This window comes from Tachysurus vachellii, chromosome 5 (assembly GCF_030014155.1).
Source record: "Tachysurus vachellii isolate PV-2020 chromosome 5, HZAU_Pvac_v1, whole genome shotgun sequence".
NCBI classification, from domain to species: Eukaryota; Metazoa; Chordata; class Actinopteri; order Siluriformes; family Bagridae; genus Tachysurus; species Tachysurus vachellii.
Genome location: NC_083464.1, coordinates 28,328,516 through 28,342,986, shown reverse-complemented (window position 1 = coordinate 28,342,986; position 14,471 = coordinate 28,328,516). Strand labels below are relative to the sequence as shown.

Here is a 14,471-nt window from a genome sequence, read left to right as displayed (position 1 = left end):
ATCCTCACAATGGGAGGCCTTGTTTTTATTAAAAGTAGTGTAATACAGATAGGTGTGTGTAATATATGTAAAATAAAAAGAAAAAGTTACAAATAAAATCTTCCTTCAAATAATCAAACAGTACTAGAATAAGTAGAAAGTATTAAGATGCAAAGATTATAACAAACCAAGAAACACTCTCCAAGTGTAAACTTGCGTTTGTTCCCTGATGCACCTAAAGTATAACATGCACTAAGGCTGTCTACAATAGAATGCACACAATGTGATTCAAGGCGGGCTTTTATACTTTTTTACCGTGGCCAGTTTGATTGGCTTTGTGCCTTTTAGACGGCTACCATATTATTTCAAAAACACTTCTCGGTTTCCCAAACATAACTCGCCAGCGACTCTGTGTGCGCTGCTAATGTCTATATATGGTCATACTTCCTGCGACTTATCAGGCTGTGAAGCTTTCTCCCGCCATAGAATTTGACAGCGAGCTGTAAAACACTACACGTGCAGGTTACTCCCCACGGATACACAGAAAGCTTCATTTCAACAGCAGGCCTTGAAACACTTTGTGTGCGGATACTCCCTAGTGATAATACACAGTAAGCTTTATAAGCGTTTACTACAAGAAAGTTTACAGTAAAATAAACAATATTAATCTAATCAACTCTATTACATGAGAATACATGATTATAATAAAAAAGAAAGGCATTTCAGAATTTTTCTTGAACATTCTGAAAATAAATCATCATAACACATAATGCATTATAATCTTCTTTTCTTTTGGAATCTTCTTCCAGCTGTCCAGTAGGTACAGCGTCTGATCTCTCGGTGTCTTCTTCTAAACACTCTCATTCAAATCTTTCAACTCTTCAACCAATTCTTCAACTTTTTGTATTTTTACATCAATCTTTCTTTGTTTATTCACCTTACATTTCTCTTTTCTTTCCCCATTTCTCCTTCTCTTTGTATTATCTACTGTATGTCCGTCTGTCTACTGATGGATAAGTTAATAATTGGTTGTGGTGTACCTTTATGTTTATTATTATTTATTTGCTGAGAACCAGTATTAAGAGAACCAGTATCAGGTATGTAGAGTCCTGTAACTCCATCCCGTACATGCCAGTGTCTGATAACATCTCGTGCATGCCACTGGCTCACAGCACAAGGCAGGATACACCCGGGACGGAGATGGCACAGGCTCCCCGTGACCCGAGTAGTTCGGATAAGCGGTAGAAGATGAATGAATGAATGAATGAATGAATAATCAGCGCTGCCTTACAGTCACATTGTCCACAACGGGAGGAGATGGCGTGACTACATGTGATACAGAATAGCATGAAATACCCTTTTATTAGAGAACTGCAGAGCATGGTGTAAAAATGAAATATTTTCCTTAATATACATATATCATAAAATGTCAGTCTGCAAATACAGTCATGAAGTACAATCGCTACCTATCATCGGTCCTAACTATTACGGTGTTCATTACAAAACCGTCATGAAGAAGCATGTGTTCACTATAACATTTTTGTCTTAAATTTTCGCCCACAAATTCATTCTGTGATTTTTAGGTGTTAACGATCAGTCTAATTGCTAGAAACATATAAATCCTCCGGTGAACTGGGTATGTAATGCTTCATGATGGCTCTATGATGTAGTACCATCCTGAAGCATTACATACCCGGGTCTCATCGATAACGTCTCATCGATATTTTCTGGAATAACCTCCAAATCCTCACTTTTCCAACTACGCCAGTTTCTCTGCAGCCAGACCTCGAGCTTTCCTTCTGCATCATCCAACTTCTCATGGCTCACTTCTCTGAGACTCAGGAAGGGCTGATCCTTTTTGCAAATGTAAGTTTTGTTGTTGTTGATGTTTATTTTCTATCATGGTATTATTTTCCTAACAACTGAAATAGACATGCTCTTTTAAAAATTAAATGCATACAATGCATTATTGTTAGTGTATTTTCTATGTCCTCATAATTGCAACTGTGTCTTAGGCATCCTCCACTGCAGCTGATGTAGAAAGGACACTTGAACAACCTACAACTCTTCGACTGATACTCCTTGGTATGTATAGAATTGTATGAATGTGTAGTCTATTTTATTGCATAAGCCACAAAGGGTGTTTTAATGTAATTCAGCAAACATGGTAAATGCTTTCATACTTCAACACTGAAAGGGACAGTTCACACAAAATAAATATTCTGCCTTCTTTTACCCACACTCATGTCGTTCCAAGCGCTTAAAACTTTTATTCATGTTTGGAAAACAAATTAATATATTAATAAAATTCTTAAAATTCATCAATTTTTGTTCATCAATTGAAAGTCCAAAAACAACAACAACAAAAAAAGGTTTGATGCTTCAAAAAGTTAATAAAGTTATTGTAAATGTATGGATTTAATTTTGTTTATTCATGTATAAACGTTGAGCATATATAGATCAAATAATCTTAATGCTTGTTTGACGTGAGAGCCAATGAGGTTTGTTCTCGTCTGTCAGGCTAGTGTGAACAGAAATGATGAAAGAATATTTAAAATAGCTTAGTTTTGAAAATCAAAACTCTTTGAAAGTGAGGGTGACTAATTAGGGCCTGAGCACCGAATGGTGCGAAGCCCTATTGTTTTTCCTCGGGAGTATTATTAGGGCCTGAGCACCGAATGGTGCGAAGCCCTATTGTTTTTCCTCGGGAGTATTATTTTTTTTTTTTTTTTTTTTATTTTTTTTTTTCCCACACATTGGCCAATTGGGGTCCCTTAACATGCTCGAAAACTCTTGAAATTTGGCACACACGTCAGAGTCGCGCGACACTAGGATTGGACAAAGGTTGGAATACGGGCGTGGCAGGGGGGCTCTGTAGCGCCCCCTGTAATGCAAAAACAAACATTGGTGCACAGATCGGGCAATTATGTACGCACATGTACGAGAGTTGGTACGCATATAGATCTCATCGACCCGAACAACTTTCGCGCTCTAAACTATGAGCTCCGCCCAACAGGAAGTCGGCCATTTTGGATTGTTTTATAAGTGCATGCGGTGAACTTTTAAATACTCCTCCTAGGGAATTCATGCGATTGACATCAAACGTTGTGAACATGATGCCGAGACATTGCACTTGCTAAATTGCGAAGGGATTTTTGATATCTCGAACGGTGCTGCCATGGCGAGGCGACAAAGTTATGGCGAATTCAGAGAAACAGGAAGTGTCTAATATCTAAAGCAAAAAATGTCTTATTGGGATGACACGCGGTGTGTATGTTCGGCCAAGGATTCCGATCGCATCGATGTGCTTATTGTGAATCTCGGACATAGCGCCACCAACAGGCGCCAGGAAGTGTGTCAGTCACAACAGTTGCATGTGGTGAACTTTTAAATACTCCTCCTAGGGAATTCATGCGATTGACACCAAAAGTGGTGAACATGATGCCAAGACATTGCACTTGCTAAATTGCGAAGGGATTTTTGATATCTCGAACGGTGCTGCCATGGCGAGGCGACAAAGTTATGGCGAATTCAGAGAAACAGAAAGTGTCTAATATCTAAAGCAAAAAATGTCTTATTGTGATGACACGCGGTGTGTATGTTCGGCCAAGGATTCCGATCGCATCGATGTGCTTATTGTGAGTCCCGGGTATAGCGCCACCAACAGGCCCCAGGAAGTGTGTCAGTCACAAAGGTGGATTTTTTCACAGTTGCATGCAATGAACTTTTAAATACTCCTCCTAGAGGATTCATGCGATTGACACCAAAAGTGGTGAACATGATGCCGAGACATTGCACTTGCTAAATTGCGAAGTGAGTTTCGATATCTCGAACGGTGCTGCCATGGCGAGGCGACAAAATTATGGCGAATTCAGAGAAACAGAAAGTGTCTAATATCTAAAGCAAAAAATGTCTTATTGTGATGACACGCGGTGTGTATGTTCGGCCAAGGATTCCGATCGCATCTATGTGCTTATTGTGAGTCCCAGGTATAGCGCCACCAACAGGCCCCAGGAAGTGTGTCAGTCACAAAGGTGGATTTTTTGTCAGCTTCATGCAGTAAACTTTTAAATACTCCTCCTAGGGGATTCATGCAATTGAGACCAGACTTGGCCAACATGGTGCAGAGATATTGCAGATGCGAAATTGCGAACGGATTTTTGATATCTCAAACACTGTTCTCATGGTAACGTGTCAAACTTTACTTTCTTTTTCAGGCATATTTAAGTCTTTTGGCGTGCTTAGATTAACTTGAAATTTGACACATACATCACATTTGTCGGCTGTTAAGTGTGGACAAAAAGGTCAGACAAAGGTGTGTCTCTTAAGTGGCTCACTAGCGCCCCCGTTTGTCTAAAATGTGGGGTTTCATTTACCTACAGTCCCCAAATGGGTCAGTAACAACATAAAATAGTCCACTGATATTTACCCACTTGATGCACTTGCCCACCGTGCATTGTTTTCTGGAAGGCACCGTATAGCGATGAACAAACGTGCGAAGGCCCGTCATCGCTGCTTGCAGCTATATTTTTTTTTTTTTTTTTTTTTTTCCCACACATTGGCCAATTGGGGTCCCTTAACATGCTCGAAAACTCTTGAAATTTGGCACACACGTCAGAGTCGCGCGACACTAGGATTGGACAAAGGTTGGAATACGGGCGTGGCAGGGGGGCTCTGTAGCGCCCCCTGTAATGCAAAAACAAACATTGGTGCACAGATCGGGCAATTATGTACGCACATGTACGAGAGTTGGTACGCATATAGATCTCATCGACCCGAACAACTTTCGCGCTCTAAACTATGAGCTCCGCCCAACAGGAAGTCGGCCATTTTGGATTGTTTTATAAGTGCATGCGGTGAACTTTTAAATACTCCTCCTAGGGAATTCATGCGATTGACATCAAACGTTGTGAACATGATGCCAAGACATTGCACTTGCTAAATTGCGAAGGGATTTTTGATATCTCGAACGGTGCTGCCATGGCGAGGCGACAAAGTTATGGCGAATTCAGAGAAACAGGAAGTGTCTAATATCTAAAGCAAAAAATGTCTTATTGGGATGACACGCGGTGTGTATGTTCGGCCAAGGATTCCGATCGCATCGATGTGCTTATTGTGAATCTCGGACATAGCGCCACCAACAGGCGCCAGGAAGTGTGTCAGTCACAACAGTTGCATGTGGTGAACTTTTAAATACTCCTCCTAGGGAATTCATGCGATTGACACCAAAAGTGGTGAACATGATGCCAAGACATTGCACTTGCTAAATTGCGAAGGGATTTTTGATATCTCGAACGGTGCTGCCATGGCGAGGCGACAAAGTTATGGCGAATTCAGAGAAACAGAAAGTGTCTAATATCTAAAGCAAAAAATGTCTTATTGTGATGACACGCGGTGTGTATGTTCGGCCAAGGATTCCGATCGCATCGATGTGCTTATTGTGAGTCCCGGGTATAGCGCCACCAACAGGCCCCAGGAAGTGTGTCAGTCACAAAGGTGGATTTTTTCACAGTTGCATGCAATGAACTTTTAAATACTCCTCCTAGAGGATTCATGCGATTGACACCAAAAGTGGTGAACATGATGCCGAGACATTGCACTTGCTAAATTGCGAAGTGAGTTTCGATATCTCGAACGGTGCTGCCATGGCGAGGCGACAAAATTATGGCGAATTCAGAGAAACAGAAAGTGTCTAATATCTAAAGCAAAAAATGTCTTATTGTGATGACACGCGGTGTGTATGTTCGGCCAAGGATTCCGATCGCATCTATGTGCTTATTGTGAGTCCCAGGTATAGCGCCACCAACAGGCCCCAGGAAGTGTGTCAGTCACAAAGGTGGATTTTTTGTCAGCTTCATGCAGTAAACTTTTAAATACTCCTCCTAGGGGATTCATGCAATTGAGACCAGACTTGGCCAACATGGTGCAGAGATATTGCAGATGCGAAATTGCGAACGGATTTTTGATATCTCAAACACTGTTCTCATGGTAACGTGTCAAACTTTACTTTCTTTTTCAGGCATATTTAAGTCTTTTGGCGTGCTTAGATTAACTTGAAATTTGACACATACATCACATTTGTCGGCTGTTAAGTGTGGACAAAAAGGTCAGACAAAGGTGTGTCTCTTAAGTGGCTCACTAGCGCCCCCGTTTGTCTAAAATGTGGGGTTTCATTTACCTACAGTCCCCAAATGGGTCAGTAACAACATAAAATAGTCCACTGATATTTACCCACTTGATGCACTTGCCCACCGTGCATTGTTTTCTGGAAGGCACCGTATAGCGATGAACAAACGTGCGAAGGCCCGTCATCGCTGCTTGCAGCTATATTTAATTACATTGTTTTTCCCTTCAACTATTGAGCAAAAATATTGAGTTAAATAAATCATATACACAGTAATCACAATACACAATATGTACACATGTTGACTTCTGGGTCTGTCCAGACCAGTCCACAATCAGCATTTTGAAATGCATTTGTTATGTTATAAGAACAAGGCTCTGTGACTAGGTAAAATGATTTCAGTTTCCCTTGCATTTATTTGTAATCTTGCAGTAGAAAATGAATATGTTATGTGACTGCCTGACATTGTTTTTTTCTTTGGAATGTTTTAGGTGAAAAACCAGGAAGCTGCATTCATAAATGGATGATTAGTTTTGAGGGGCAAATAATCTGTGAGGGCATCCAGCCAAGTTTCCTGTCTGGACTTGCTGCTGTGTTTTCGACTTTCTACATTTTCAGTGTGGAGTACCAAGATGAGGCTGCATCCATGTTGGAATTTATTCAAAGGTTAGATGCTTCAATTCACATCATTTCTATTCACATTCTCGTTATGTCAGAATCAAATTTATTGGCCAACACACTTGGCCAATAAATCTGATTCTATATCCATATTTTATGAACGATCAGTAATGTACATAAAGTGTGGGAGTGCAAATAACAATATTGTGCAATATGCTTTTTGTGCAATATATAGCAGCAGTAGTGTGTGTAATATATACAGATGATGTGATGACTGACAGTTCTGATAATGCAGTACTTATGATAAGAAGCAGTGAATATAATTATGGTGAGTTGTTGATCAGGCTGATTGCCTGGGGAAAGAAACTGTTCCTGTGTCTGGCAGTTTTAGTAAGCAAAGTCCTGTAGCACCTACCAGAAGGGAGGAGCTGAAAGAGGTTATATCCAGGGTGTGAAGGGTCAGTAGTGATTTTCCCTGCCCGGGTTTCTGGTTCTTGTGTCGTTCAAGTCTGTCACAACCGGGATGGAAGGAGACAGACCCGTACGCAGGATAGCTTCAAATGAAGGGGGTTTAATAAATAAAGAAGACATAGACAAAAAATGACGATAAATGAAACCATACAACTGACGACATTTAACAAAGACTAGATATGACATGGGGTAACACGCAACTAATGATCCGCGCTGCATTCAGCAACGCGGCTAACTTAAATACAATTAAGACAATGACAACATTAGGAACAGGTGAAGAAACAGGGAGGAGCAGACGAAGGCGGGGCAGACACGTGACAACAACAACAGCACATGGCCAAAAGTCCGGGCTGAATCATGACAGAACCCCCCCCCAAGGCGCGGCTCCCGAAGCGCCAAACCCTGTCAGAGTCCAGGAGGGGGGGCGAGGCACATGGCGAAGGCAGATGGGGGGAGCAAGGAACACGGCGAAGGCAAATGGGGGAATGAGGAACCCGGCGAAGGCAGATGGGGGAACGAGGAACATGGCGAAGGCAGATGGGGGGAGTAAGGCACATGGCGAGGCCGGTGGGGGGAGCAAGGCACGCGGCGAGGCCGGTGGGGGGAGTAAGGCACACGGCGAGGCAAGCGGGGGGAGCAAGGCTCACAGTGGCACAGCAGCGAGGGCCAAGCGATGTCCTCAGCCGAGCAGAGGGGCCGAACGACGTCCACAGCCGAGCAGAAGGGCCGAGCGACGTCCACAGCCGAGCAGAAGGGCCACGCGACTTCCATGGCCGAGCTGAAGAGCCGAGCGATATCCTCAGCCGAGCTGAAGGGCCGAGCTGAAGGGCACAGCCGAGCTGAAGGGCTGAGCGATATCCACAGCCGAGCTGAAGGGCCGAACACAACCCCGACACACCGCAGCCAGACTCATGTCCTGAAATCCAGAATACCAAGGGTGGGAGGGTGGGAAGGTCCATCGCCCTGGGCCTGCAGCACCCCCCGCGGAAGAAGTGAAGCGACGCCCTCCTCGGACGAACCGGAACTGGAGCGGCGTCCTTCACCGGAAAACGGGCGGGGCGATGCCGCAGGGCACCAAAAAACAAAAAAAGGGGCAAAAACGGGTTGGTGACATCCTCCGCTACGGAAGTGAGGCGACGACCGACTCGGACGGAACCGAAAACTGGAGCGGCGTCCCTCACCGGAAAAAAGGCGGAGCGATGTCACCGAGAAAAAAGACCTGAAGGACTGGCGGAACAGTCCAGGGGGAGAAGGGAAAAAGCCGGTCCGAGCTGGAAGCTATCCTGCTGGGTCTGCTGGGTTTTAAGGCGGATCATTCTGTCACAACCGGGATGGAAGGAGACAGACCCGTACGCAGGATAGCTTCAAATGAAGGGGGTTTAATAAATAAAGAAGACATAGACAAAAAATGACGATAAATGAAACCATACAACTGACGACATTTAAAAAAGACTAGATATGACATGGGGTAACACGCAACTAATGATCCGCGCTGCATTCAGCAACGCGGCTAACTTAAATACAATTAAGACAATGACAACATTAGGAACAGGTGAAGAAACAGGGAGGAGCAGACGAAGGCGGGGCAGACACGTGACAACAACAACAGCACATGGCCAAAAGTCCGGGCTGAATCATGACAAAGTCCTGGAGAGTGGGCAGGGGGACGCCAATTATTTTTTCTGCTGTTCTAATCGTGCGTTGCAGTCTGTTTATGTCCTGTTTTGTTGCTGCACCAAACCAGATGGTGATGGATGTGCACAGGACAGCTTCTATGACTGCAGTGTAGAACAGTGTAGTGATATGGATTCAAGTAGTCATGTATGTGTTGTTTCTCATTAGTATTATTAGTTATCATTTGTTAAATATGGTTCTTGCGTTAAATGTATATGCAAATATATTTGTATATAGTACTGTGCAATGAACATCACTTAGACCTGTAGACGCTGGCAGGTGACGCTAGAGGGTGATCGTGAGCCGCAGGACATAGAGCTTCATTTATATATGAAGAAGCCACTCTGGCAGTCACTGATACACAGTTGAAAGATGTTGAACTAATTACTATCTTTCTTTGTGTTTTTACAGGTAAGATGAGTGATGTGGCATCACAGTTTGTGTTCATAAAATGTTTATACGTTAGTTATATGTGTTAGTTTGATGAATGTGTATATTAAATAGATAAATTGAGCGGTTGGGGTACGGCCGGCTGCATCCGCGCGATGAATTGCGCAATCGCGGCTGGGAGGTGGCCGACGCCCCTGCGCTGGTGGAGGCCGCGTGATGCATTACGACCTAAGTGCCTAATGTCGTCAGAAAATATAATTACAAACACTCGTTGTTATGAAAGAGTTGATATTTGTTTATTGTTACGGTTGTGTTCTGTACATCTGTCATGGGTAAGGGACAATTAAATTGCTGATACAGATTGTTTGTAAACAACAGAGCACATAGAGAAATAGCCTACTAAAAAGGAAACAAAGTGCTTATACACCGTTTGTGTATGGTTATTGAGTATTGAGTATTATTGTGAGTATTATTGTCGGTCTGATGTCATGAAAATGTTAATGTGTTACAGACAGTATTCAGCAATATACTCTCATTTTCTTTTGATGTGTTGTCATAAGATTGTGCAAAGTGAGTTTGTGGACATAGAGCTTCATTTATATATGAAGAAGCCACTCTGGCAGTCACTGATACACAGTTGAAAGATAACTAATTTATATCTTTGTTTATGTGTTTTTACAGCAATAAAACAATATACTGTATGTGCCACCAGAAGTATCCGCCTTTTCTGTGTGTGCAACAACAGCATCAACAGCTCCTGTGGCAGACCAGACTTTAATAATTGATGTAAAAAGTACATCCTCTGCTGGGCTTTTTTGATGATGGAGTTTATGTTGCACTCACATTTCAGGTCTTGGGAAATGGTAGTGCCCAGAAACCTGAAGGCCTCCACAGATGACACAGGGCTGTTGTATATTGTGAGGGGGAGTAGTGTTGAGGAGTCTTTCCTAAAGTCCACTATCATCTCCACAGTAAACATTTACCCACACTAATTCTGAATGTATGCATTTTTTTCAGGCGCTTCATTGGCATAAATCCTGAAAAAGGCACCAAGGGTGAACAAGTCCTAACAAAGCGGACAGGGAAGGTCGCTCACAAAAAGAAATCATGAAACACTCGGGTTGCCAGTCTCCTTAAGAAGCTAATGGACTTTGAATAGGCCTTCATATAAGTGAACCCACTCATTAACTTACCACACACACCTTACACATACACTTCACACCAACGAAAACATGCTTTTAGTGTTAAAGTTGCACACTTTTTTCAGGTATTCATTCTTGAATACCTAAATTTTGACTTCATTCTTCATTGAATTCTTTCTTCATTCAGTAATTCTTATTTACTAATTATTCAGTAATTCATATTCACTCAGTATTTCTCTGAGTCACTCATTTATTTTTTTCTAATAATATATATAATATGTATTAATATATATTAATGTTATGTTTTATTAAGTTTTAGTCTTTCCACTTGCATCAGCCACTAATTTTGAGAATATTTTGTGATTAAAGTGGCTTTTGTTTTTCAAAGTTTTAATAAAGCACGTTTTGAAGTTACACTGCATTGTGTTAAATTTTTATTGTTTCAAAGGCTATATTTGTACATTGTATTAAAATGTTTTTTTCTTAAGTCCATTTCTCAGTATAATAACATAATTTGTAGATTACAGTTAAAATAAACTTTAATTAACTGTTAATGCTTTTGACAGTAATTTACTGTTAATGTAGAAAATAACAGCTTTATGCTGTATTTATAAAAACAGTAACAAACTATATTTCAACATCAGCAAGACACTGTTATTTTAACAGTAACTTGCTGGCAACCGTGCTGCCAGTTACTTACTGTTTTTTGACGGGACAATATTTAACACTGCAGTTTTCTCTCGCTGTCTACATATAAAAGCGTTTGTGCTCCTCTTCTTGTGTGTCTATCTCTAGCAGTCAGAATTTAACACAGCAATTACCATGCCCATCATTCTTGGTTATTTTGCACAAGTATCACAGGTATGTGCTGATGTGAATGAGCGTGCACGAACACACACACACACACACAAATAGGTGCACAGAAGCAGTAATCAAACAGGAATTTCATCAATTTTTTTTTATCTGTTGCAGTGAAGATGCTCATATGATGAAGTTCAATACTGCACTGAAAAACAATGACTTTTGCAAAGCCTCTGCCAGCGGGGATGTGTAGTAGTGATGCGGGTCTTTAAGGGGCTGGAGAGGCTGATTGAATGGGCCAAGATGTCATTCAAGCCTGCTAAATCCAGATCCTTAGTGTTGAAGAAGGGCAGGGTGGTGGAGAAGATTTGTTTTACCATATCAGGAACTCAAATCCCAACCCTGTCTGAAAAACCAGTTAAAAGCCTGGGACTTTCGACAGAAGCCTCAGGGATACAACATCCATCAGAAACACCTGTGAGGAGTTGGAGAGGTGGCTGAAGATTGTCGACAAAACTGGGCTCCCTGGAAAGTTTAAGGCATGGGTATACTAACATGGGATTCTACCAAGGATACCGTGGCCTCTGCTCCTGTATGAGTTTCCGATTACCACCATGTCAGAACTGGAAAGGAGAGTCAGCCGCTTCCTAAGGAGATGGCTGGGACTCCCGAGGAACTTAAGTAGTATCGCCCTTTACGGAAACACCTGCAAGTTGCAGCTCCCTCTAAAATCCATCAAAGAGGAGTCCAAGGTCTTGTAAGAGAGGTGCTGGAGTACCGTGAGTCTAGGGACCCTAAAGTTTCCGGGGCAGGGGTAGAGGTCAAGACTGGCAGGAAATGGAAGGCAGAGGCAGCAGTAGACCAGGCAGAGTCACGGCTGCGCCATGGTGTTCTGGTGGGAGCAGTGGCCAGAGGAAGGGCTGGGCTAGGAACCTTTCAAGGGCCCCGGTTCGACAAGGCTCGGGGGAAGGAGCGGAGGCAGCTAGTTCAAGGTGAGGTGAGGGCTGCGGTGGAGGAGGAAAGGTCCAGCAAAGCAGTGGAAATGGCATGTCAGGGTGCCTGGACTAGATGGGAACAAGCTGTGGAGAAGGAAGATCACCTGGGCTGACCTTTGGCGGGCAGAGCCATTCAAGTTCCTGGTGCAGGCAGTCTATGACGTCCTCCCCAGTCCATCCAACCTGTACACCTGGGGTCTGGTCGATACACCAGGATGTGTCTTGTGCCAGAGAAAGGGAACTCTTGAGCATATCTTGACCTGCTGCCCAAGAGCTTTGGGGGAAGGCCGGTATTGCTGGAGGCATGACCAGGTGCTCAAAACAATTGCAGAGAGCATCCAGGCTACTATCAACAACTGCTGGAAGTCAAAGAACCCCAAGCAAACCATCAGCTTCATCAGGGCTGGAGAGAAACCAGAAAGATCTGCCAGGGTAACATCAGGGCTTCTGAACACCGCACAGGATTGGCAGCTGAAAGTGGACTTGTGTAGACAACTTAAGTTCCCCCAGCATGTTGTCAATACCACCTTGAGACCTGACATTGTCTTGGTATCTGAGGCAACAAAGAACCTGGTCATGTTGGAGCTCACTGTGCCATGGGAGGATCAAATGGAGCGGAAGAGGGCGAAATATGAAGGCCTCGTCAACGACTGCCATAACCAAGGCTGGAAGGCAAGGTGCTTACCTGTGGAGGTGGGGTTCAGAGGCTTTGCAGGGCAGTCCCTCTACAGGGCCTACTGTACACTGCACTCAGCATCACGGGTGAGAGAAGAAGAAGGGCTATCTGTAATAACACAGAGGCTGCAGAGAAGGCTTCGAGGTGGCTCTGGATCAAAAGAGCAGATCCGTGGACAAATGCTGCTAGGGAACAAGCTGAGGCTTGATCATCCTCAGTTGGGTCACCTGAAGGAGGGTGTCTGATGTTTCGAAAGACCCGAAACACCCAATGAGATCAGGAACATCACTGATGATGTGCCCTAGCTTAGCATCAGTTGATGTATCATTACAATCGTATATTTAATTTCAAACAAATGTCTCAAAGCAGCTTTACATAACATACATAAAACAAAATGTTAATATAAAGATTAATATAATACAAGAATTCAAGATTAATATTAGATAAACCCTACACCGATTTTCTTAGAGAATTCGCAGATTTTCTTTCAGACCTATTGGTTAACTTTAATAAAGCGTTACTTGCAGGAGATTTTAACATTCATGTTGACGACACAAACAATGCGTTAGGACTCACATTTATGGACCTACTAAACTCATTTGGGGTTAAACAAAACATCACTAGAGCAACTCATCGTTGTAATCATACACTAGATTTAATAATATCACACAAAATAGACGTCACTGATATAGCATACCTCAAAGTGATGACATCACAGACCATTACCTCATAACGTACACACTACCTGTAGAACAGACTAACTGTGTCTCACCACGTTATCGACTCGGTAGAACTATTATTCCGACCACTAAAGACAGATTCACAAATAACCTGCCTGATCTGTCTGGACATCTTACTGTACCCTTAGACACAAACGATCTAGATGTAATGACTAACAGCATAGGCGCTATATTCACTAGCACATTAGACACTGTTGCCCCAATCAGATTACAGAAGGTTAGAGATAAAACGCTTGCACCGTGGTATTCCAACTAAATTACTGAAAGAAGTGTTACATAAAGCTGGTGAGCCTCTTCTTTATATTATTAACTCCTCGCTATCTTTAGGTTACGTCCCTAAATCCTTCAAGTTGGTAGTCATTAGGCCACTCATCAAAAAACCTAATTTAGATCCAAATGACCTATCAAATTACAGACCTATTTCACGTCTTCTGTTTATGTCTAAAATACTTGAAAAGGTTGTGTCTGTTCAACTGAGCGCCTTCCTACAGGAGAACAATATCCTCAAAGAGTTTCAATCAGGTTTCAGGCCCCATTATAGCACAGAAACTGCACTTGTGAAAGTCACAAATGACTTGTTCTTAGCTTCAGACAAGGTCTGTATGTCACTATTAGTCTTATTTGACCTTAGTGCTGCATTCGACACTATAGTTCACAACATTCTCCTAGATCGCTTACAAAATTACACAGGTATTCATGGACAGGCTTTAAGTTGGTTTAGATCCTACTTGTCTGATCGATTCCATTTTGTAGAATTAAATGGTGTATCCTCCAGTTTATTACCAGTTAATTATGGGGTCCCTCAAGGATCAGTTCTAGGACCTCTGCTTTTCTCAATATACATGCTTCCATTAGGGAACA

At 42.6% G+C, this 14,471-nt stretch overlaps 1 pseudogene; it reads left to right on the top strand.

Annotated features, from left to right (window-relative positions):
• Positions 1–11,457: 11,457 nt before the first annotated feature.
• LOC132846066 (uncharacterized) lies at positions 11,458–13,078 on the top strand (annotated as a pseudogene).
• The last annotated feature ends 1,393 nt before the right edge of the window (positions 13,079–14,471 follow it).